The sequence below is a fragment of the Vulpes vulpes genome, chromosome 8, assembly GCF_048418805.1.
Source record: "Vulpes vulpes isolate BD-2025 chromosome 8, VulVul3, whole genome shotgun sequence".
Lineage (NCBI taxonomy): Eukaryota > Metazoa > Chordata > Mammalia > Carnivora > Canidae > Vulpes > Vulpes vulpes.
In genome coordinates, this window is record NC_132787.1 from 57,709,076 (window position 1) to 57,730,291 (window position 21,216).

At 48.8% G+C, this 21,216-nt stretch overlaps 1 protein-coding gene and 1 pseudogene across 4 annotated transcripts in view; one reads left to right on the forward strand and one right to left on the reverse strand.

The window, feature by feature from the left end:
- IGSF3 (immunoglobulin superfamily member 3) overlaps window positions 1-21,216 on the forward strand; it is a 91,764-nt gene that overhangs the window by 20,495 nt on the left and 50,053 nt on the right. The gene's annotated exons all lie outside the window — the stretch shown is intronic.
- LOC112916920 (U2 spliceosomal RNA) lies at window positions 18,712-18,846 on the reverse strand (annotated as a pseudogene).

A 21,216-nucleotide genomic window follows, 5' to 3' on the forward strand; every position in this document is an offset into this window, starting at 1 on the left:
GGAAGCAGAGGCAGACGTTTACTGAATTCTCACATCAGTCCAGGCTCTGCACGTTCACTTGCATTCTCTGACTTCATCAGAGAACAGTTTCAGGTCTGAGGACTGGCACGCACCACACCCCCCCCAGGTCCAGACAGGGCAGTTGGGGCACAGCAAGGTCATGTGATTTCTCCAGGTCACAGCCTGCACGGACCACTGTCTACTGAGGAACAGGAACCCAGTATTGTTCTAATCCGCTTTATTGTGCTATAACTAACATATAGCAAAATTCCCATGTTAAGTATGCTGTTCTCTGAGTGTTGACCAACATAAACATTTGTGCAGATCACCATCAGCGTCCAGGAGAGAACCCTCCTCTCACCCCCGAAGTTTCCTCGTCACACCTGCAGGCACAGCAGCCATGGATCTGGTACCTGTTACTATGGTGTTGGGCTGGCTGGAATGTGGGCTTCACTGAATCCTGCAGTATGAAGCCTTTTTGAATTTGTCTTCTCTCACCCCGCATAATGCTTTTCATAATTCATGCATGTGGCTGCATGGATCTAGTTCATGTTTTTTGCTGAGTGGTATCCCGTAGTACAGATGTATCATGTTTTGTGATGGACAGAATGTCCCATTGATGGACATTTGGGTTGTTTCCAGTTTGGGGCGATTATAAATAAAGCTGCTATTTCATGTATAAGTCTCTGTGTGGATATAGGCTTTCATTTGTCTTGGTAAATACCAGGAGTGGGATTGCTGGGTCATTCAGTGAGTGTATGTGTAACTATAGCAAACTGCCAGATTATCTCCTCAAGTGGCTGTGCCACCCCACATTCCCACCAGCAGTGTCTGATGGGGACCTGACACAGTTGACTCCTAACTGGGGGCCGTTCTGGTCATCCACCCCACAGGGTAGCTAGCTGCTGTTGTGTTAGTGGCTGATAATCACATTGATGTGTCTTGAGCTTATGCTTTCTCTTTGCTTTCCTTTTTCTTTTTAACGAGTTGTTTGCCCTCACATTTATTCAGATTAGAAAGCCAATCCCAGAAACCCCAGAACCATTTGAGAAAACACATATTTAAGATTCTTTTCCTCTAGAACCATCCTACGTACAAAAATCAGTATCAGATAAGTGGTTCTCTTGAGAAAGAGAACATAAATATTTATAGCATGAACGTATATATGTATGCATGTGTACGTGTATATGTATATTTACACACATATACAAATGTGTATAATGTATATACACAGAAACACACATAAGGAGATTTAAATTTTGGAATTATTCTTGTGGTTGTGGGTTTGGCAAGTTTGAAGTCCCTAGGGCAGGCCCGAGTACTGGAAACTCAACGGGATTTTACCCTGTGGTCTGAGGCTTGATTTCTTCTTCACTAGAGACACTTTCATTTTTCCTCTTGAAGGCTTCAGCTGAGTAGCTGAGACCCACCCATATTTTCAAGGTCGAGATCTTCTAAAGTCAACTGATCCTAGATGTGTTTGGTTCAGTAACTGGCTGCTGTAGTGGCTGGGTTATGGTAACCAGTTGCTGAGCCTGCCCTTTTAATGCAGGATTTCTGGAAAAGTCCTTACGCTTGGAGCCAGTTGAGGTTCTAGAAAATTAGAGAGGTTTTCTTCAGGTGGCCCTTGGCGACTCAGGCCAGCCTCATTTCTGATCACTACCCCCTGCACAGATGTCCTTTTTTGCTGGCTTCTCTGCCATCACCTCGGTTTGTAATTTGGAGTCACTCCTTAATAGGTGCCCAGTAACTGCAGTTTCCTATGGTATTTTCCAGGTATGTCCCTGATGTTTTGATAGCCCCAAATGGACAGGGGTGCTGTTGGATTACGGTTGGCCCTGGTGTGACTCTTGGGGAAATGAGAGAAGGAGTTTGAGGAACATGTAGTTGTATTTTCTTTCTTTCTTCCTTCCTTTCTTTCTTTCTTTCTTTCTTTCTTTCTTTCTTTCTTTCATGATTTTATTTATTTATTTGGGAGAAAGAGAAGGAGCACAAGCAGTGGGGAGCGGCAGAGGCAGAAGGAGAAGCAGACTCCTCCGCTGAGCAGGGAGCCTGATGCAGGGCTTGATCCCAAAACCCTGGGATCATGACCTGAACCAAAGGCAGACGCTTAACCACGGAGCCACCCAGCCATCACGGGTTCACTTTTTTCTTTATTTATGGTAGCATTTCCTATGTGGGGACTGCTGACAGGTGTTCTTTGGTAGAGGTCTAGATGAAGGAAGCCCAGGTCCTCTGCTCTAAGGCATTGGTGTCACAGAGTGGAGTACAGAACACAGAAGTGTGTCCTGCATTACACTGGGGTGCAGCGACCTCACCCAATCCGGCCCCCGGTTTGGGGAGAGTAGCAATTAGCTGGGGAAAGTCCTGCCCTCAGAAAGGGAAACCTTGGTTTCCTACCCTTTCCCTGGTTCCTTCTAACTTTATGACCTTGGGTGAATCATCAGACCTTTCTGGACTTCAGCTTCCTCACTGAGGCGTAGGAACAATGGTCTGTGTTGCTCAGGGGGTTGGCTGGTCAGCCGCACCGTCCACGGGAAAGCTTCTTGTGTACACACATGGCATCATGAGACTTGGCCTTGGCCCAGTCCCGAGGGAGGCCAAGCTAACACCAGGAAGCCACTTCCTCCTCCTGTCCTCTGGGATTGCTGTGCCTGGAGGCCCTGGAGCACCAGGCATGGATGGGTGTGACTGGGGCAGGCTGGCTCTGGGGCCGTGTCAGCTGAGAAGGGCCAGCCTCTGAGCACAGGGCATGGAAACTTCTTTCTTGCTCCCACACACTGATAGTCATAAATGCACAAAAGAGGACAGAGCCACTGATGAGCAGCTAGGAGTCAAGGACACAAAGGAGGGATCCCTGGGTGGCGCAGCGGTTTGGCGCCTGCCTTTGGCCCAGGGCGCGATCCTGGAGACCCGGGATCGAATCCCACGTCGGGCTCCCAGTGCATGGAGCCTGCTTCTCCCTCTGCCTGTGTCTCTGCCTCTCTCTCTCTCTCTCTGTGACTATCATAAATAAATAAAAATTTAAAAAAAAAAAAAAAAAAAAAGGACACAAAGGACTGTCAGGGGAGGGAGTCAAGGCCCCCGAAGGTCACGCGAAGAGTATCCATCCCAAATGGGATTTCTCAGTGACTGAAGGGTGTGAATACAAAAGTAGCTGGATTCTAACACTGAGGTGAATGGGCCTTTAGGAGAGGGGCAGCCTTGTGGGAGAGACGAGAGCACTGACCTGGGAATTAGAAGACTCCTTGTCAGCCACTAGCCATGTGACCTTGCACAGGTTGACCTCAGTTCCCTCTCTTGTGAGTCAGGGGGCAGGACAAGATGACCCGGCTCCAGAGCTGTCACACAGCATTTGGCGAGTGTGGCGATACAACCCCAGCCCCTCTCACTGTTCACACTGTGCTTCTCAGACCAAGACCTGCAGGCAGCCTCTGCTGTTACTGGTGCTAAATCCCTGTGGTTAATGCAGAACTGCTTTAGGGGGAGAGGTGGGGGAGTGGAGGCTGCAGGTTCAGGTGGTGGGATGATTTCAGGCAGTGACATGCAGAGGAACAGGAAACCGGCAGATGACTTCAGGAAGCAGTTGTGGCTGTGGGCTCTCTGGGCCTCTGGCCCGGTGGCCCCCTGCTGACATCTGCCACCCAGAGCTCTCCAGGCCCAGGATGCAGTGATTGATGATGGTGCAGAGGAACCTCCGCCCCGAGGGTTTTGCCTTCCTGAGGACATCTGTTCCCTGATGGCCCCACAGCCCCAGCTCTATACCACCGGGTCTAATTCTGGTTGAGACTTTTCCTTTTCCACATTTTCTTGCCAACTTGAGCGAATGTGCTTCTTCCCCACGTGACTGGCATTTCTAGCCTTCACCTTGGCCAAATTGTCCTCTGTCCTGAATCCCACTCTTTGTTCTTTTGAAGTTTATCTTTTGCACCACAGGCCTGGACCCCTGCCTGTCAAGCAGAGGCACTCAGGTCCTCCCTGCTCTGGCTGCTTGAAGGCACCCAGAATTCTGAGATCATTCATCAAGACCACACTTTAAAATCTTTACAAATAAAATAAAATTCATCTTCAGAATAACAAGGAGGTAATAGTTTGTCCACATCAGATTGGTGAAAATGGAATAGCCAGACAATACCAGGGGGTTGATGGAGATCTGGAACAGAAGGAACACTTAAACCCTGACCTTGAGAATATAAATTGGGGTTGCAGTGTTGCAGAGCGATTTGGGCAATGCGTAGCATGACTGGAGATACCCTTAGATGAACAATTACAAGAATATTTAGTGTAGTGTAGGGTTGGAAACCACTTGAAAGTTCATCAACAGGAAAATGAATAGATAAACTGTGATATATATAGTGAACATTCATACAAGGGACTGTAATATACAACAATCAAATAAAATGCTCTGGAGTGACACATGTCAACAGAGATTACTCTCAAAAATGTTTTGTCAAATAAAGATGCAGAGTGTATATACAGTGATGCTATTTTAAACAATTTGGAAATGTGCAAAAACTCTATATTGTTATACATACATAGCAGAAGCCTAAGAACACACAGGAGTGGTAAATGCTGAGTGCAGAATGGGACGAGTGGGGAGCGGGGAAATTCAGACTTGGTCAGCGTCTGTGAGGCTTTCTTTCTTGGAAAAAAGAATTTTAAGCAATTGTGACAACATAGTAGGATTTGACAGCCCCGGATAGGCATGGCTATTTATTATTCTTTATACTCTTTTGTGTGTTCCAAATGCTTCTTCATTCAAAAATTAAATTTAAGAAACATGTAATTATTTTCCATCTTCTGAGCTTGAACTGAATCCACTGTTGTCACATGATGTCATCAGCATCCAGACTGAAGCTGAGACACTTGTCCAGTCCTGAGAAAAATGCATGTTTTGTCATCTGATGACAGTAGGACATGGACACCCCCCTAAGATTTCCTAGAGGTCCATGAGTCCACGTATTTTCCAGACACTTATATTGACAGTTAGAAAAAGCCAAGTAATGAAACCCTAAGGATTTGACCTAACAAGCCATAGAAGAAGCAATTACATTGTACTTTCTTTCTCCTTTTAGAGAAGGTGGGAACAGCATGGAGGGAGGGGGCGAAGGGGGACCCTTCCTTCCCTGTATGTAGTCTGGTCCTAGATGTGGTTTCCTTCCTCTTATCTGTAGTTAGTTAACACCTATCTCCACACCTGAGGCTTGCACCCGTGTAGGACAGGTGGGTAGGATTTATATAAAAAGGCCTGGGTGACTAGATGTATGCAGGATGAAGGGCCTGTCTTTACCAGAAGACCTGGTCCCTACTTATCCATCTTTGCCTGGGTTAATACTAGCCTTTTAGCCAGGGCCCACAGCAGTCCTCTCAGTGAACTCATCCTTTGTCCTCTGGCCTTGTGGTGCCCTTTGCTCACATGTGGATAAGTCCCTCCCCATACTGGTCCCTGGGTTGCCTGCCCAACTCCTGTTTAGTTCCTAAGACTCGGATGAAGGGGATCTTCATGAGACACCCTCCCTGACTCCTCAGGTTGACCCCACCCTCCCCTGGGCCTGTGCAGAGAGCTCCTTAGCTGGCTGGTGCTTCATTCCATGTCTGTCTCCCTACCTCTGCCTCTTCGCTGGGTGATGATGCAGGTAGAATGGTCCAGAGCACAGACTCCCTATGTGGCCCTGGGCAGATGACTTAACTTGCCCACGTTCATCTGCAGACAGGGATGAGACACTTCATGTTGTGTGGATTCAGAGCAGGGCCTGGCAAGACTCAGTGCTGAGAGTCGCTGGTGCTACCATTGTTATTTACCCTGGTTCCTCCCTCGTCCTTCCTTTCTGCTACCCTTGCTCCTTCCTCTTCCTTTGTGCTCACTGTTGTTCGCTCACCAACATGGGAAGGTGGAAGACACTGTAAGAACCTATTGATGTGGATGATGGATGGCGGATTTGTTGGGGGGGGGGCAAGTTTTGGGAGGACTGGGGGGGATTGGATGGGTAGGAGAGTGGGCTCGGGGTTTGGCTGTCTTGAAGACCAAGAGGAAGCATTTAGATGAGAAGGGACTTGCAGAGTGGAGCCACCAGAAAGAACACATTTTCTTGAAATTTATTTGTATTTTTAATACGTGTTGGAATAGCCTTTGTTGAAAATGCCTGCCGTGGGTGCCAGCAAGCGGTGGGGGGATGTGGTGCACTTCAGTGCAGGGCAAGTGCATGGAGGTCTTGTGCCCAAGCATCGTGTTCAGGTTCTCTGGCTGCATGAGGGTGTCTGAGATTCTGCCCCTGGCCTTTCTGCCACCTTCTAGCGAGTTTTGCTGAAGGTGAAGGTCACGTCATTTAAAGGGCATTAAAACAAGAAGACACAGCATGTTTGTTGGTAGGTAAGGAAGACAAACACGAGGCAGGCCGATGGTCTTCCTTCTGTTAGGTTGGAACAGGGATAAAGGTGAGGTTGGGAATCCAGCTGCACAAGTGCTAGAGTGGGAGGCTGTGGGAAGAAGCAGGTTGTAGTTGGCGGGCGCCAGCCATGTGACGTGGCCACCAAACAAAGCTATCTTGTCTGCACTGAAAGAAATTTCGGTGTCCAGCACCAGGGTGGTGGTGTGCTTGCTCTCTGTGGGCCAGACCACAGGTAGGGGACAGCGTGAGGTTCCTAGCAACACATCTGGAGGGACCAAGGCCATGTGGGGCCTGTTTGCAAGAAATAGGGAAGAGAACCGAATAACCAAATCCATGTCATATGTGCAGCCATGAGAGGTCTCGGGCTGTACAGCCTGGAGAGGGAGACGTTTCACAGCTTCTAGATGGCAAGCTCCTTTAGCGTCAAGGTGGCTCCTGTGTTTTCCTCTGTAGCTTTCATGCCTGTTTCAGTGCTTGGTGCCTAGAAGGTGCTTGGTTATTACCCACTTGAACGGGCTTATAAGAGACTGAGCTCATCCTGTGTCCAGGACCCCTGAGCCCAATTTCAGTTACAGGGAAAGAAGAACTTTCTAACAGCTTCCCCACCTGAGCTGCCATTGGTGGAGATGAGCCATAGGTGTGAGGAGTCAGGGTTAGGGGAGTGGGTAGGCCAGCGGGCCCCAAGAATCATTCTTTACATCCCTTAGTCAGGACTTTTTATGGAGGGAAGGATAGGGAGTGGGTAAAAAAAATCTGAAATTGCTGAGGGCGTCCAGGAACAAGTAGATTTGTAAATGAATGTGCTGGCAACTTATAAACACATCCTACCCCACCCCTCCAAACAAGACTTTTTATAATTTCTGGTTAAAATGCCCTAATTTGAAATAACATTGAGTAGATTTAAGTTAATAGTGTGAGTCGCAGTCCCATTTGCTCAGCTTCATGGCCCAGATCTGCAGAACCATTTGTCACAGTTTGTTTTAAAGCCAGGAAGAAAAATACTCCTGGACGCTGTCCAGAACTCCTTGGGAGATGCTGTCTTTGGAACATGGAAGGGGTGGGTGGTGAGAAAGCTGGGGTTGGGCAGAAGGAGGGCCATGTGCTGGGAGGCAAGAGATGGGGTTCCACTTTCCCTCGCTGGCTTGCTGGTGACCTTGGCTGAGTCATACAACCTCTCAGCCCCCGGGGCTTGGTGGTGAAGAGGCCCAGAAGACCACACTTTCTCCAGGTCAGCGGCCAGGCCAGATAGCTTTCATTCTTTCATTCATTCAGCTAATCTTTTGGGCTCCTCGTAGGTACCAGGCACCATTCTAGAAGCGGGGCATCCAGCAGTGCCAGTACTTTCCTAGTGTTAAGACCCAGGATGCTAAGAATGCCATCATCCGTGCTAGTGAGCAGCGTTGCCTCCAGGCACAAGAACCACATGTATGCAGATTGTTGAGAGCTCGGGAAAAGTCATCAGCGGGCTTCCTCCTGATGTGCTTGAGGCCTGAGAGAGGGCAACAAGGGCCAGCTCAGAAGTGCATGAAAATCAAGCTGTGGAGATTTGGATAGCTGAACAGAGGCTCCTCAAAGCACCTTCAAGCATAGAAGGAACAGTCAAGCTGGTGTTGGGAAGGCAGTTACGGAGGGGGCTGTCTGCAGGCCGGGGGCCCCCTTTGGTGGAGGAGGGTGAGGGGACTTCAGCTGGGGTGGGAGGGGTGAGGCACCTGTGGGGAGGGTGCTCTTTGGAGTGGAGGTACACTGGCAAAGGGGGTTCCAGGAGAGTGAGCGATTCACCCCACACATGTCCTGGGCAACCTGCTGCAGGAGCGCAGAGGGACCCACAGAGCTGGGTTATGGTGGGGCTCTGACTTCCACTGCCCTGGAGGCCAGTGAGCAGACAAGTGTGCAAATGTATCTGCACAGTGCAGCGGGGGCACAGGGCACCGGAGTGTGGGACTAGCTGCCCCAGCTGCCACAGAGGGCCTTCCAGCAGAGATGACAAATGGGTTGGGCCTTCAGGAGGGACTGGGAGTTGGCTGGGTGTGGGGCAGAGTCTTCAGCATTTGCCTTCATGTCGTAGGTGGAGGCAGAGACCTCATCACCAGGCATTGGCCATTTGATTCTTGGAATGATGGGGGGACATGCCTCAGTGCCCAAAAAAGAGAGTGGCCATCACAGTGTTCGAGGCTAAGAATTCTTTGTGCTTAAGCTGCCATGAGTCTTTTCTGGAACACCGTGGGTGTAAGACAAAAAATAGTCCTTCCTGCTCTGTGTGTGGGGAGTTGGAGGGATGAGGGTTGGGAGGCGGTCGGCGGGCCAGGTGCAGAGGGTGGCAGGTGGATGGAGGTGTGGCTGCAGGAGGGGGCATGGGAGGCCCCGACAGTGCTGGGAGTAAACAGGATTTGGGGGCGGTCCATGGGCCATCCACTGGCTGTCCACGGTCGAGGGAAGAGAGAAGAGCCAGGACCACTGTCTGCCGGGAAGAGAGCTGAGGGAGGCAGACATCAGTGGGGACTGTTTGGGAGGAATAGGCAAACACGGGCAGACACAATGAATTTATTTAAATAAATTTCTGGAGTTGACGGCTTGACTTAAGGGGTTGGTGAAGCTCTGTGCCTTAAAATCAGTAAGTGGGAACCTGAAGTGAGTTTGAAATGGGGTCTAGACCTTGGGGATTCTTGTTGAGAGGCAGGTTATCTTTTATCTCGAGATTTTGAACCAACCACCCTAAATCTTAGTGGCTTAAAATAATAATCCTTTTATTCTCTCTTAGGCATCCTATAGACCAGGACTCCAGGAAGGGTTTGGCCGGTGATTCTGGCTTTTGTGTCTTTCATGCAGCTGCAGGCAGCTGTTGGCTGGGACTCCAGGAGGTGGAGCAGTGGGGCCCAGCATCTCTTTCTCTTCTGGTGGTCGTTCCCAGGGGCTGGCATGGCTTCCTCAGAGTTCGGTGGGTTCAGTGCAAGTCAGGCTGCTTCCCGGACTCCCAGGGCCCCAAGTGAGTGTGCCTTTCATGACCTAGCCTCCAAGTCACCACTGTCACTCCTACCCTAGTCATAAGCCCACCCACCTGCAAGGGGAGGACCGAGAGCACATCTCTCCCTGGGAGCTGTGTCAGAGTCAGGTGAGCAGAGCACATGGGATGGAAGGTGGCCTCGCAGCCAGCTGTGAGAAATGGGCTTGAAGCTGCCTTGGGGGCTGGGCAGGAGGGAGGATCAGAAGGAGGTGCCCTTGGTCAGAAGCATGGGGCTCCTGTTGATTCGTTGTTTCCTTCACTCTCCTGAGCTCTCCCGGCAACCTTCCCCTTAGATTTCTAAATGACACTTCATCAGGAGAAATTTGAAGTAATCTGGGTCTTTTTTATTGTCTCCAGATTTTACTTTGGCCTGGCATGCATCCTTACTCATTTACTTTTGAATAAGGGAATAGATGCACGTGTCTAGTTTAAAAAGATACAAAAGGATGGGCAGCCCCGGTGGCTCAGTGGTTTAGCACCACCTTTGGCCCAGGGCCTGATCCTGGGGACCTGGGGTCGGGTCCCACATTGGGCTCCCTGTATGGAGCCTGCTTCTCCTTCTGGCTGTGTCTCTGCCTCTCTCTCTCTCTGTGTGTCTCATGAATAAATAAATAAAGTCTTTTAAAAAAATAAAAAATAAATAAAAAGACATAAAAGGATGTCACTAGTGAGAGGTCTGCTCCACACCCCAGAGACCAGGGCCGTTGCAGTGCTTGCATGTTCTCCACCCTGGCAGCAGCTGCAGTGCCAACTGGGGGGCTCCCTAATCTCTGGCCTGGCACTGAGGCTCCTCCCCAGCCTGTACCCCTCTCCCCCCAAGACCCATCCTGCCTTCAAAAGGAGGCAGGGACTGTGAACTCAGGGTCAGCTGTAGCCTAGGGTTCTGGGCAGGCTTTTCTGAACCTGTCATTTTAGATGTTCCTTCTAATTCAAGTCAGATTCCATTCCACGTTGGTTCTTCATTTTGGTTTGTGTGGCTTCTAAATGTTCTTTTATCCCCAAGATCATAATTTCTGATATTTTTGTTGTAGTTCAGTCAGTTGCGTGTACATTTCCCTGGCAGAGGGAAATATATATAGTGGGGGGAGTCCCAGGGCTTTGCATTTTGGTGTCATAGAATCACAGAGACTTGGAGCTGAAAAGGGACTTTAAGGATTGTATAGGTGTTTTCCCTTTTTTGTTTTGGTTCAATTTTTTTTTTTTTTTTTTTTTTTTGCACATAGGGAATTGAGCCCTAGAGAGGAAGCTGAGAAATTGTGTAAAGTCCTTACTGTGCCAAAAAACAAAACAAAACAAAAAGCCTCCCACAAAAATCCCAGGCCTTCTCTGCTTCACTTCCTGGGATGGATGCTGACCTGCAGAGACCCTGCTGAGTCCCCAGAGCAGGTGTTGGAAGTACCTGATCCTGCTCTGGATCAGGACAGGAATGCTTGAACCAGGATATTCCAGGATATGGTTTGAGTGTGAGACCTTGGCGCTGTGCCCAGGCCTGGGGGACTCCTTTGCTGGCCTTCAAAGGGACAGATTGCAGCTGAACTCTGCGCAGTACCCAAACAGAGCTCATAGACACCAAAGGCTGTGTCTCTGCAGTGCGCAGCATCGATCCATAGCATTTGAAGCTATTTTTTTCTCTCCGAGTGTCCACAAAATTCATTACTTTACAATGAGCCTGTCAGGGACGGCTGCAGTGAAGAAACCCTCCCCTCAGGTCCCAGTGTGTCATACTTCTGGAATTTTGCCTGAGCAAGTAAATCAAATGCTCTATAAACACGCTAATGTCACCATCCCCATTTAAACTTTTTCAGAGCGCCTTTGTATCTGTTGGCTCACCTGTTCTGGGCTGCAGCCCTTTGCTTTTCTGGATTTGGCTGGAGGTTCTAGTAAAAAGGTTTTTTGTTTTTGTTTTTGTTTTTAAGATTTTATTTCTTTATTTTAGAGCCCCTGGATGAGCAGGAGGGAGGGAGAGAGAATCTCAAGCAGACTCCCTGCTGAGGGAAGAGGTCAGTACACCCCAGAGCTGGGGGCTCGATCTCCTGACCATGACTATGACTCTGAGATTGTGACCTGAGCCCAAACCAAGACTTGGATGCTTAACCCCTGCGTCCCTGTAAAGAGGTTTTAAGTGGCAGCTTCTTCTTTGCCCCTAAAAAGCACCCCATGCACTGGGGCTGGCTCTTGGCTCTACAGGTATGGTGAGTTAATCCCGCCAGACAAGGGGAGCTCTGAGTTAATGAGTACAATTTCTCTTTTCCCTCTTAAAGCATGGATTTCCTTTACAATCCTTGTGAGTTTGGGGAGACAGAAATACATGGCTGAAAAAGGATCACTGGGCAGGATTAAAAACAAATCCTCAGCATCCACGTCCCCATTTGTTCCTTCCCGGTTGGCTTTTTTCCTGCCTCTGAGGGCCTCTCATTCAGGATACTGCGTGCTTAGTTGGTCCACAGTTATCCTGAAAGTGGTTTCTGAGATGCTGTTTAAATCCTGGCAAGCATGTCGCCTCCTGATGGCAGTCTGCCGTGCGGGGGATGCTGGCAGCCCCCACCTCCCCCCACCACACACCGATCCATATCTCATCTGGCCGCACACAAAAGGCAGCTGATAACTCCACTTATCAGCACTGGATGCAGTTGGAGACCTCGGGGGACGGTCAGCGTTTTCTGGTTTTGATTACCCCGTAACTACTTTAAATGTGCAGCCCTAGCAAAGCGATAACCTTCACAGCCATATCATAGGGGTTCTCGTTAATGGGACCATTTTCTATTTAAACGTTAGTAGTCTTTCCTCTCTTTTCTCAATCAAGCCTTCATTGATTGAGTTGTGTGAGTCTGGAATCCTTGACTGCCTTCCAGGAACAGGCTCTGCCCTGGTGACTCCTGCTATGTCTGGATCTTTGTGGTAACGATGCCCGTGTGGGAGCTGTGGGGTCAGCTGCTGATGAGGTTTTGAGGACGCCTGAATGCCACGTATTTGGGAGCAGCCTTGAAGTAACTGTCTCTTGGCAACTTTCTCAAATTGATTGATGACTTATTGTGGCCTATGAGGCACCTTTGTCTGAATGTTTGCCATCCTTCAGCTGGGTGACTGTTCTCTGCTCCCTCTGGGCTGCAGAGGGTTGTTGGAGGAGGTTATTCCTAGTTGCACGTGGCAGGGTGGTCTAGAGAGTTGGACGGGCCCAGGGAAGGGCTCTCATTCCTAGGATGACCTCATCAACTTGCCCCCAAACCGACCTCCTCTATCTCTGTTCCATCCAGTCACCCAGATCTGGGAGTTGTTCTGGACAACTCCCTGGACCCTCCTTTGGACTCTTTTTTTTTTTTTTTTTCTCCTTTGGACTCTTGACCACATCTCCTTAGCACCTCTGTTGCCAGCCTGCTTCCCTCCACCTCCTGGGACCTGCTCTGGTTGGGTTTTCAGCAGTGCTCTTCTGGATTACTGCAAGGATCTTCTGCTAGCACCCTTTCCCATCATTCCCACCAGAACTGCCTTCCCAAGACATGATTCGGAATCAGTGGATTCCTTGCTGCCCTTGCATCAAAGCCTCTTTAGCATGATGACTGAGCCCCACCTACATCTGCCCTTCTGCTGCCTCTTGGGGCCTGATCCTTGGTCCCCCTGCACCGTGGGCCCTCCGGCTCCCTCCTGTAGCTCTGTGACTCAGGCTGCTCTGTGGTGAGGGCCTGGGCCTCTCCTTCCAGCCTCATCAAGCAGGAATGTCCGCTCATCCTGATTAAAACTGGCCCAAGGAAGCACTGTTCTCTGAAGCTGTCCTACCGACTCCCCGTGGTTTGCAGGGACTGCTTGCCCTGTGTCCTCCACATGTCCTTCACAGCACTGCCGGCACTTCACAGCCTTTGTTTGCACATCTGTCTCCACCTCCTAGATTGGGAGGGTTTGGGTGTTGTAGCTCATCAGTTTCACACAAGGCCTGGCATAGGAGAAGCACTATCCATATCTGTGGAATGGATGAAAAAGGTGTGTGGCACTGGCTCCGCACCCACCGCGGCACTTAATTTCTCTGAGCCTCCATTTGCTCACGTCATCTGTAGAATGGGGACAGGATACTTCTCTTACAAGTTGGTGGTGAAGTTAAAATGAGAGGACACTTGTGGAAGATGCTAGTATGGGGCCGATTTGGCTAATGCCAGGGAATTAGCAGGTACTCAGTCCTTACAGTCTTTCTCAGATGATAGCTGAAGAGAAGCCTCAGTTTTGGAATATGACATCTTATTACTGCCTTATACCTTTTGTCTCCTTTCCCACAGGGCTTCTCCTCTTGCCTTTAATTGGGAGGGCATGTCTGGGGAGTGCCTTCAGCCTCTGGGCCCAGTTTGCTGCCAGGGGGCAGAGGTTTTTGAACCCTTCCCGCCTTGTGGGACCATATAGCAAATGTTCAGACTCCTAATCCTGAAATATCTGTTCCTCGAGGCTTCTCAAGGACCCTTGATGGTGCAGCCACCCTTGTGTTCAGCAAGAAATTACAAACTACCCTGTGCTATGTGTTGTGTGTCATGTGTGACATGCATTGTGTCTTTGGCCCTTGGTAAGTCAGAGGTGGCCTGAATGTGCGTACCTGAACTTCTGCTTTCTCAGGATACTTCCAGCCGGCTGTCCCTCAGGGGCCTCCTTTGTAGCCTAGAAGGGCTCATGGTCTCCATTCATGCTGCCCAGGGGCGCCCAGTTGGAAGAAGCAGAAGAAGAGATGCATAAGAGGGCTCGGAATGATCAACATGGAATTTGAAAGTTTAATAACTCAGAAAATAGGAGTTTTAGCAAAGTGACTAAATAGCTTGGAAAAAAAAAAGATGAAGTCAAACCTGTTCATCCAGGCCCTTGAGCCTATACCAAGCTCAAATAGAGGGCAACTGATTAACCATGTGACGTGTCACACCTGCCAGGTTACCTGGCCAGCCTGGCCCTGGCCGATTTTGCCATCTATTCACTCTCAGCCCTTCCCCGTGTCACATCACCCCCCCCCCCACCCCCGCCCCACACAGGCCACTTGGCCACCCTCCATGCCCCGCTCACACAACCTTGGATTGATCTGCACAAATGCATTTACCCCTCTTTGACTCCTGTTTTTACAGGATGAGGGGGAAGGTGGTCTGAGGAATGCCTTGTGACTACTTGTCCTCATTCCAGGAGTAATCCGTGCTAAGTGCAGAATGCTTAAGAAACACGACATGCAAGGAAACCCAGTCCCTTGTTACTCTCCTGTCTTGTAGCATCGTCCTGCATATGAGCCCCATACTTTCTGCAGGCATATATAGCAGGGTGAGAGGTTCTGGACAAAAACACTTTCAGACCCTTTAGAGCTTTTTCCTTCTTTAACTTCATAATGGGCTTTCAGCATTTTTAGGTGCTCATCATAGTTTTCTCCATGATTTTTGTTGGTTGTATAATATTTCACCCCATGGAGAAGATCTGTAATTTCCATCATAGAGCCTTACCAAGTGGACCTCTCCCTGCTTCTGTGACCCCTCCTCCCCACTCCCATGTGTTGCTCCTTGTTCTGCTGCCCTTTAGGAAGCCCATCTCCTCTGTGCTAGCATGGCTCCCCACACCTTGGGGTGGTGTTCCGACTCCCCAGCTCTCGTCTCTGCACTGTTGCAGAGTAAATCTCCACATCCAGAGTTGGGTTTTATATGTACATGCCTCCCAGTAAGAACAAGCAGGGGACCCACTGCTCAGTGCCTGGTGGCAGTCGTGCTCAAAGCATGTTCCTTGAATTACATGGGAAAAATATGCAACCCAAGGGTTGCCCACAGAGGAGGGCAAAGTGCAAGAGACTGAACTACCAGTGATGAAAGTCAAAGCTGAAAGAGCAGGAATGGCCTTGAATTATTACGATAAAGGTAACAGGGGCTTGGGGAAATCCCCAGAGGGTATGTCCATGAACTTGACTCTTAATTTTTAGTTGAGTGTAGATGTTGGTTCTTTGTTAGCATGTTAGACATATTCCAGGGTGCCTGGCCACTCACACTTGGAGTGGGGGTGGCCCCCTCCCCCATTGTCCCTGCCGCCTTGTATGCAGCAGGGACCAAGGGAGCAGTGGTTGTATGCCGGTTAATGGAATACAGAAGCCCATCTCGTCAAGTCTGGCTGGACCTGGGTGGGGTGAAGTGTGTGTCATAAACGACCCCCAAATCCACAAGTTAGCCTTTGAGGTTACTACCTAGGGAGTTTGTACAGAGAGCCGTAGTGGGGCATTGCAGGTGAGTGCAGAGATAACGGTAGGTATATGTGAGCTGCATTCTTGGAGCACAGAAACTTTGGCCAAGAAAAGAAAGCCCATCTTTGAAGAGAGAAGTAAAGCTGTCTTGAGGAAGTAGTCAATTCATGTGGGTTTCCAGTTCCAGGCCTTCCAAGGTCTATGACCCATACTCTTGGGTTGCTTTGAACTTCCATGGTGTTACTTATCATACATTCTCTACCCCACACACATACATACTTGAGCTAGTCGAATGGGCCCCTGAGTTCAAATTCTTGTGATTAGCTGGCTAACATCCACGAGGATGGCCCACATGTGTATGGGGATGGTCATGGTCAGGAGAATGGTCATCTCTGCTTGCCAGCCCATCTGCTTCCGTTACTGTCCTGCAAAGTCAGGCTGGCTCCCAGAGGAAGCTGCCTGGGTACCTCTAGAACTGAAGGCCAGTGTTTTGGACTCTTCCTAACTTTGGAGAAGTGGACGCTTGGAGCCTGCCAGACTTGTTGGCTCGTTGGCTCATCCATCGATCATGTTTACTGAAGTGTCAGACAGACCTCAAGCACTGAGCTCAGGGCATGCATGGATAGTAACTGAGTTCCTCAGTTTCTAGAGATTCCCACTGGGAGTCACAGCATGGCCTCCAATAGGCCAGGAGAATATGGGGAGAAGGCTGTGGTCTTGGGTGGAGTTGGGAGAAGAGCATTAATGGTTTGTACCAGGAGTGCTTGCTGAGGGGGAGCTGGAGGGGCTGTACCAGGAGGAGGAAGCTGCTTTGAGGCCCCTCTGAAGACCATCCATTCAAAACCTGTCCCTTGTAATAATAATAATAAAAAAAAAAAACCTGTCTCTTGGCAGCTGGGCACCTCCCCCCATTTTTTTTACCTGTTTCCATGGCCTTGACATTGGAACACAAAACAGGTAAGGAGTGGGACATTGTGTGGAGGGACACGACACACCTCTCATGTGCTTCCTGAAGCCATGGGCACCTGTTCACATCCAGATATTGGTCTTATTCTTGATGCCCTGGACAAGCTCCTCAAGATCTTCTGCATTCCTTGCTGCCTGAGTGAGCTGACATCGTAATGCCGCCCAAAGGACCCCTCTTGGCATTTTTCAGGAAGGACCAGGGCTTGGCATCCTCTTCCTGGGACCATGAGAACATTAAGAGAGACCTAGAGAGGAAGCCTACCAGCTTCTGGGAGGAAGAACCAGAGGACAGGGTGTGATAGGGAAACCAAGGAGGGGCTTTAGTTTGCTCCCTGTGGGGGATGGTGGTGATGGCCAGTAAAGAGACTGTTTGGAGGTCCAGGAGATACCTCTCAACCAGTCTGAGAACTTGCTGAAACTGGGGCATCCCTGTCCAGAAATGCCCCCTTCAAGAGCACCAGCAGCAACAATTATGAAATGCATGCTTGTGGGGGTGGGGCGGGGGGAGCAGGCCTTTGCTGGTTCCCAGGGAGGGTACTTTTACTGGAACTCATGTGAAGCTTGTGGTTCCTAGGCCACTGGACTTGGCAGGGGAATGTGCCATGAGGCTGCACTCTTATTAAAAAGAATCAGCCTGACGCTCAGTGCATTTGTGTTATCTTTGAAAGTGGATGGAAGGAAACAGTGGTCAGTAGATCTAGGATAATTACAGGGAGAGCATTTACAGGCAAGTAATCTGATTCCATCTTTTTTTTTTTTTTCTCCTCCAGAAAATAGAAAGCAAATACTGGTACTTATATTCAATTATAACCATTTTCCATTGGATATGCTGCCTTTAGTCCTGGTGTTGTTGGGAAAAGAGTCTGTTACCTTAGCCATGGGCATGGTTAGGTCAGGCTGCAGGGTTCCCCCCATCTACCTTTCGAGATACTCCTTCCATGCTGTGCTGTCCTTAGGATGGATGAGTAGGAGTGTGAGAGGGTAGGTGGGACTCTGGGACATTAGCCCTACCTTTTCTGGGAAGGGAGTGGAAGGCCATGGTGGGGGTGAATGACAGGAGAGGGAGAAGAAAGGGTGGGAGATGTAGTCTTTGGGGCTAATCCTAGTGCCAAGCATGTCGTGGGGTGAAAGAGCCTAGGCATCCTAGAAGGGCTCAAGTCTTCCCTGTGGGTTAAATGGCTAAGGAGAGAGAAGCAGGAAGATTGTACACACTCGGGTGAGGAAAGGACAAAGAGGTAACATTCCTGGACAGAGCACAGGTTCTGAATTCAGGTGAAGCTACTCACTGCTCGAAAATCAATACTTGACAGCCAAGTGATGGTAGGAAAGGAAAGCTTGCTTTACGCAGGAAGCTGGCAACCTGGGAAAATGGTGGATGAACCTTCGGAGACCATCTTCCCCATCTAGGTGAGGCTGGAAGGGTTCAAAGGGGAGGGGGAGGGGAGTGCTCATGCAGGAGAAGCAGGTGCCCTGGCGGTTGGTCCGTCCGAGGTGGACGTGACCCTGAACGGACTTGCTGGCGTCTAGGACGGCTGTTTTCATGTAGTCAGACCTTATCTCCTGGGAGAGTCTGGTCCTTTAGTCCTCAAGGCCAACGGTCTGCATATCTTAAGGAAAGCAGGTTAGTTCTGCTCCAGACCAAGGAACTTAGGTCACCAAGCAAGGGGTGCTTAAGCTCAAAGCAAGTTACCCCTTACGACCCACTGGAGTGCTTGTTACAGTGGGAGGCATGTGCAAAGAGGAGGACATGTTGGTCATAGCAAAATAATTAGAAATCACCTAAGTCTCCATCCATAGGGGAACAAATAAAATGTGCTGTCATCCCAGGAGAGGATACTATATAGCTGTGTCAAAGGCAGGAAATAGAATTATATTTAATCTCAAAATTATTGAGGAGCAAAGCCAAGGAGCATGTGTGTATGGAACCAAAGTGTTTATGTAAAAACGTAGCAGGTGGCTCAGTCGGTTAAGCAGCTGTCTTTGGCTCAGGTCATGATCTCAGGGTCCTGGGATCAAGCCCTGCCTTGGGCTCTGTGCTCAGTGGGGAGTTTGGTTCTCCTTCTCCCTCTGCCCCTCCCCCCTGCTTGTGTTCTCTCTCTCTCTCTCTCTCTGAAATAAATAAATGAAATCTTTAAAAAAAAGTGGGGAGAAAAAAAAAGTGGGGAGTGATACTGTGTATTTTCAAGGATTATATATATATATATACATATATATACACATACACATACATATGTGTGTATATATATGTGTGTGTGTGTGTGTATCTGTATGTACACGGATTTTTACACTTGATCTTAGCCAAAAGGCTGAGAAGCGATATACATGGATTTTTAAGAAGAGTCTAGAGTGGCATATCTCTGAAGCATAGCAGTGCTCGTCTCTGGGGAATTGAGGGGGAAGGAGGATGGTGCTGGTGTTGGGAAGAGTTTGAAGGCTTGTAATATTTTCATTAAAATGTGTTTTAAATATTCTAATTGAAGTAAATATCGGAATGCTTAAAGGATTTTTGAAGTGGAAGTTCAGCAGCTTTTGAAGGTGGCAGCTTCAGCATTTGGGAATGCGTAAATGAGGCCGCAGCCGGGAAGCAGGGACCCAGCCCAGGGGCTCGCTCCCTCGAAGTCCTAACGTAGACAGCAGACAGCATAGACAACGAGGCAGCCTTGCCATGACTCAGCAGGGTACATGTCATGGAGATCAGTCAGTTTGGGGTGAAGTGAATCATGGTGTTTGCCATCTTCTTTGCCAGTTCTGCAGCTGGTAAGTTATACCTCCTGAGCAGCCACATCAATAATTTAACATTAACTAATCATCAGCTTTAGACGAGCTCTATTTTAGGTACCACTGGGGAATTAAAAAAAAAAAAAAAGAAGAAGAAGAAGAAGAAGGAATGAGTGATATTTTTGTCCTTGAACTTAAAAACCAGGCCAGGCCCTCCTCTTGTCTCATTTGACTATTAATTCAGTCTCCCTGCTTCCAGTCTTGCCCTCTGCTCTGTCCTCCACTTGCCACCAGGACAAGGACTCAGAGACACAAATCTGATCTGTGTCCTCACTTGTCCTTTGCTAGCTTCTTTCTCAACTTGCCCTGTCCCGGAAGACAGGTCTGACTTTGTTGGTGTGCCTTCCAGGGCCCTCTCCTGCCTGGCACTCAGGTGCCTTTCAGGCATGCGACAGGAGCCCTTGGCAGACTTCTTGTGGGTCCTAGAACATACTACAGTTTTTTTGTGTGGCATGTATTCCCCCTTGCTTCAAGACCCAGTTCAAATACCCCTAATTCTATGAAGCCTGTTGGGACCTACTTTCTCCTTCTGACGGGCCTTATTAACCTAGCACTTTGCACCTCCCTGCCATCACATTGTATCGTATAATAATGATCATGGAGGTATATTTCCTTTGGGATTTTCAGCTTCGCATAAAAATATGTCTTACGAATCTCTCCCTTAGTTTCTGGCCTGGCCCCCTTCATATAATAGGTACTCAAAAAATGTTGGTTGGAGGTATAGTGTATGTTTCAGTTCTCCTGGCCATGCAACCGAACTCAGTTGCTTAAAACAACCATTTTATCACGTTCACAGAATCAGTGGGTCAGGAATTCAGGTGGGCCTAGCAGGGATGGCTTCTGTCTGTTCCCCCAGTGGTCTGGGGTCTCTGCTGGGAAGATTCGAAGGCTGGGCAGCTACTTGTAGCTGAGCAATCATATGAAGGCTCATTCACATACATGGCTGGCGGTGGTGGTGGCTGTGGATGGCGAACTCTGTTGGGCTCTCTCAGTCTCTGGACCCTCCTCAGGACCCTTCCCTGTGCCTTGGGCTTCCTCATAGCATGGCAGCCTTAGGACACTGGAAATTCTTCCGCCGCAGCACAGGACACTGGGTAGCAGAGCAGATTGCTGTGTCACTTGTTTAGGACTGAATCCTGACGTTCACAGGGTCATAGGCCCACCCAGGCTCAAAGGGAGGGGAATTAAACTCCACCTCCAATGGCATGGTCACAGTAAGAAGAGCACATGAGACAGGTATTGTTAAGCTGTGTTTAGAAAATATACCTTGTCATGGTACGTGGGAGAAATTAGTTGCACAGCGAGAGCTAATATATCACTTACTGCTACAGCTCCTCCGGCCGTTGGTGGCTTAATTTTTTTTTTAACTCTTTTACTTTTTTATTATTTATTTTTAAGATTTTGTTTATTTATTCATGAGAGACACAGAGAGGCAGAGACATAGGGAGACCAAGAAGTAGGCTCCCTACGAGGACCCTGATGTGGAACTCGATCCCAGGACCCTGGGATCACGCCCTGAACCAAAGGCAGATTTTCAATCACTGAGCCCTGGTATAGTATTTTTTTGAACATTATTTTATTACCTATGCCATTTTTCATTTTTAGCCAAAAGTTAAACATTGATGTTCCTTTTATGCTCTGGTACTTACAGAGACTTTTCCTGTTTTTAGATTATCTCACGTTGGCCAGAAATTAACTGGAATCCTGACATACTCATTTAGTGGCTTTTGCAATATTATGTGACCTCTGGGGTTACCTGTGAGATTGAGATATGGTGCATTGCATTATTCCCATTTTATAGATAAAGAAATATGCCAGTGTGATGGAGTTGTGTGTAGAATTTGTACCAGCTGGGTGCTGAGTGAGCTTTGATAATTGTAGAGACCACAACTGGAAGAACAGACGTGGAA